Below are 4980 nucleotides of genomic sequence, written 5' to 3'. Positions count from 1 at the left end.
GTAGACTGATTTGAGCTTTTCTTCCATTCATATTCAGCTGCCTCATCAGGTTTTCTGAACAAAATGTGGCTGTACTGCCTGGATCAAGAAATGCATACTTTTGTATGACTTTGTCTCCTTTGCTGGACTTCACCTGAATAGGTAGGATGGACAGAATCCCATCATTGTTCCCGGCCCCTGTATGACCACATGTTTGCAGTGAGACCAGTGCGCTGCTCACCGATGGTTCCTTGGGCTGTTTAGGGTCTGTGTTGCTTGCTCTCACCTTTTGATTAATGTGAAGAACGCTAGGACGGTTTTGGCTGCACACCTTACAAGTCAAGCGCTTATGGCAGTCCTTGCTCTTATGCCCACTGCGTAGGCAGCCAAAGCAGACTCCTTTCTCCTTTAGAAAGTTTATCTTGTCTCTGCATTTTCTCCTCCAATCGTGGACACTGCTCCAGTGGGTGACCTTGAGAGCAACACATACAAACACTTGTGTTCTTTGCAACTGAAATACTTGGCCGTTGAACCTGATTAGGCTTTCTGGGTTCTTCAGATGCAGGGGTTTCAATGTTAGTAATGGTGGTTGCAAAACTGTCTCCTTTAAATTTTGGCTTTGACTGTGATTTCATACTGTTCACATTTTTGCTTGCTGTTGTGAGTTGTGTATTGTGAATGTCCCCAGAGATTGGGTCAGACAATATTTTAACTTGATGCTCGATGAAGGTGACAATATCAATGAACCGTGCTCTGCATTTGGATCTTTCCAGTATCTCACATGCAGAAATTCTCAATTTTTCTCTTAGCTTGTATGGAAGCTTCAGAATCACTGTTCTCATATTTGCCGGCATATCCAATTCTCTCATGTAGTGCACATCCTCCATTGCATTACAACATTCACGCAAAAATAGTGCATGTGCTTGAAGAGATTTGATTGAGGTTTTCCTACTGGCCAGTTGAGAACTTTCTCCATGTATGCTGCAGTGATATTGTGTTTGTTCCCAAAGTGTTCCTTTAACAGATGCTTTGCCATGGCATAGCCTCTGTCTGGAGCCATATGCTGACAGCTACGCACTAGCTCTTTTGGCTGACCTCTTGAGTACTTGTCCAGGAAATACAAACAATCCCCTTTGTTGATGGCATTGCTCTCCACACAGTGTTCAAAGGCTCTGATAAATGTTCAATACTGCAGAGGATCACCATCAAAAGATGGAATTTCCCTTGGTGGTAGTAAATGAGCAGTTTGTTGTTGTATTAGCAATGTTGATATTTAGGGGGCCAAGTCCGAGGGGCTTCGGGGGACGCTTATGCAAGCAGACGCATTTCCTAGGACCAGATTTTTATAGTTTTTCTCTATTTTTATTCTTCCGATGATAAAAGTGGTGCTGCAGGCTAAACCGTGCAAGGGAGGGTGGTGCAATTTGGAGGGTTGGTCCAGACCCCTGCATGTACCTCAGACGCAAAAAACTACATATGTCCGCCTGCAGGGGGCGCTATAACCAAGGCCAACGCGCTTTGGCCTATAACTCCCACACCGTATGTCGTACATTCAAAAACGTTATATCCCCAGATTCCCTGAATAGAGCTGAATCACTTTGCAATTGGCCATGCCCACTTTCGCCTATTTTTTTTTAATTAATTTATTTTCGCAAAATCGCAAAAATTGGAAAACCTACTTTTTTGACCTCCTCCTTGGAATTTTGTCCAATCTGCGTGAAACTTGGCACGTACACTCGTCACCTGGACCTGATCTAAAGTTAACACAAATTCCGCAAATTATTACTGAACAAATTTGTGTAGCTAGCTATAAAAATGTAAACTGTATCTCAGTCAAACTTAATGCTATTAACACCAAATCTCAGATCCTTAATTGGCATGACACTGAGCCGAATTTGGCAAATGTTGGCCACTAGGAGGCGCTACAAATATGAGAAGTTTATATCTCTTGAACGGCTACACCCATTTCTACGAAATTCGGTCAGTATGATGTACTATTCCTGAGGCCATATATTGAAGGTGGTCATGACTGGTCAATATGGGCGTGGCTTATTATAAGATAAACAACAAACATTTACTACAGCTGAATTATTATGCTGAGGGCTGTGAAATTTATAGGGTAAATATAGAATAGGACACAGGTCTTCCATACCAAAAATTGTGCATATGTTCCACTAGGTGGTGCTATAACGGATGCAAACGCGTTTTTGCGTGTAACTTCCACATTTTAAATGACACATTCATAAACATTATATCCATGTGTTCCCTGAATAGAGCTGGGTTTTCTGACACAGGCCCCGCCCACTTCTGCAGCACATTCTCTTTGCTTATTTGCCACATGTCCAAAACCTACTTTTTCAAACTCCTCCCACAGTTTAAGGACCACCTGCATGAAACTTTGCACATAGAATCTCCAGATGTGTCTGATCAAAAGTTATCAAAAGAATGTTGGCACTCCAAAAAATGCGCTAGTTATAATCAAACTAATTTTTTTGCGAGCTAAAAAACACATATTGTTTCATATTTTGGTCAAAGTAAATGCTTTTAACATCAAACTTTATTCACTTGCTCTGGAGGTCATCCAGAGGCTCTGTGCCAAATGTGGTGCAAATCGGCTAATGGGGGGGCGCTAAAATCCACAAACATCAAGTCTCAAGTACAAGATTTGAACAAAATTTGGTGAGTGTGATGTGGGGTCACTCCTGAGGCCAGACATAAAGTTAAGTAATGATTGGTCAAAGTGGGCGTGATTTATTACAACAAATCCAAATCACCACACTTTCAGCCTTTCACACTTCCAGTGCACTTCCCATTACAGCAAATACCGTGGCTCGGATGTCGGTCCGTGTCCCTGCGCTCGCCCTGAGCCCGTCGTGCTTCGGGGCCGACTTCCGTGGGCTCTGTGGGGCATGGGGGCCGAGTTGCACGGGGAAGCTTGGCCCCCGTTCATAACTGCTTGCAGTTCTAGTTCATTTTGTCTTTGCAGTAGGTTGCAGAATGCTGATGCTTCATCATTTCTTTGAAGTGGTCGTTGAGATTGAATGACATTTGGATTTGTTAGTTGCACGAGGATCCAAAAGAGGTTTGCTTAATGTTTTTCCATGCTTTGTTTCATTTAGTTGAACGTCTTGACTTTTGTTTTGTGTTGCGTTCCAATATGCATGTTGTTGTTACATAAATGGTTGTTGTTGTTGTGAGTCCACAAGAGTAGGTTGATAGTCTTTTGCCTGTGGGTTAAGAGTGGTAGATATTTCCTTTAATGTTGTTCCCTTTTCATGAGGGTTGAAAGTGGTGGATGTTTCTTTAATGTTGTTCCTTTTTCATGAGGGTTGAAAGTGGTGGATGTTTCCTTTAACCTTTCTCCTTTCTCAAAATAAGATTCCATTCCATTTAACTGTGTATTTGAGGGAGTTTTGCAACTGGAAGCTGTTGATACTGCTAGTTTAGCAGCAGAGGCGGCCATTTCAGTATCAAGCTCCAGTTTTTCCTTTCTCCTCCTTAGCTCCTCTGTTTGCTCCTCCAAAGTGTGTTTCTCCTTTAATGCTGCAGCGCGAACTTCAAGTGCAGCTCTCTCTGCTTCAGCCTGAATGCGCGCTGATGCAGTAGAAGACTGATCACTTCTTGAGCTGGCGTGACTTTTCTGGCTTGATTTTTTACTAGATACATTTGTTTCCACGTTGGAGATGCTGTCACTGGGTTTCACTTCATTCTCTTCAAATTCCTCATTGTTCACATTTTCAGCAGGTTTGGGAACATCTGTGTTTGCCAACCACTGGTTCACATCCTCAGTAAATTCATTTACACTCAGTAATTTTGCTTTGAACCATATCTTGTGTTTTTCCTTTTCTTCAGGAAGTAAGTATTTTAACAGAGATTCATGTGTTTCCTTTGCTTCATTACACAGAGTTTTGTATTTGTCAAAAGCATAATGCACCTCAGTTTCATATTCTCTGTCCTGCATCAACTCTCGAATTGTTATTTTTAGATTAGCTGCCTTGTTTAGTTTGGACTTTCTTATTTTTTGCAGCGTTTCCAGTTTGTCCAGCAATGCTTTTTGCGTTAGTTTAATGGGACGCTTAGTGACCGATTGTGTTTCAGTTTCGGTACTGACCACGCCCCCACTGGGCTGCGTGTCAGCTGTAGCGGACTCATCAATATTACAATATTCATTTTGTAACCTTTTATCAGAATCCATAACCAATTAAAGCTGCAAGCAGCTGTGACTGGGCCCTCGCTCTCCTGCGCCACTGCGGGGGGCCAGCAGCACGCATCACTGAAGCGATTATGTGCAAACTCAGAGTAAGTTAACCCTGACATGGTGTGATGTTTCATCTTCGTACTCCAAGAAAACCCCTATGGAGAGGGGTTTTTGAAAATTTCAAGGGAGACTATAGAGGCATTTTGTCTCCCCCATGGGCGACGGCCCTATCAGATGTAAGAGCTTGCCATTCTTGACCTGTGTATCAATTTCGTGAGGATTTGAGGTCGCTGAAGCCATCAAAAATAATAACTTTTGATCAGCATGGTCTCAGGGGCTTAGGCTGCCGAGTAACCAGGGGCTGCGGGGAGATCCAGAGCAGGCATGGATTGGTAGTGTAAATGTGGGGCTTACTGGCTACTTTATTAGGTACACCTGTGCAATCTAATACAATTCAATACAACAGCTCTGCCACACATTGTACGTTTACAAAGCTTTTACATTTTCAGCTTTGTCAGAAAGGTGATTATTCTACTTTATTATTGAGGTCGTAGTGGGTGGTGTTGGTTTACTGGACTGCAAGATGGTTACAGTAAAAATATCAGTGCCAGAGGCGGTCCTGTACGGTGGCCCTGAAAGGTCACAGCACTGCAACTTAAGAAAACACATGCAAAAAGACAAAACACAAGCAAATTTAGAAAACATTTTCATCAATTTGACAACACGTGCGCAGCATTTAGAAAACGCGTTGCAAAGACCACAACACAACACATTGAAAAAAGCGCTGCAAAGACCACAACACA

This window comes from Epinephelus moara, chromosome 14 (assembly GCF_006386435.1).
Source record: "Epinephelus moara isolate mb chromosome 14, YSFRI_EMoa_1.0, whole genome shotgun sequence".
Classification (NCBI taxonomy): domain Eukaryota; kingdom Metazoa; phylum Chordata; class Actinopteri; order Perciformes; family Serranidae; genus Epinephelus; species Epinephelus moara.
The sequence above is the reverse complement of the archived record's forward strand: the minus strand, read 5'-3'. Positions refer to the sequence as shown.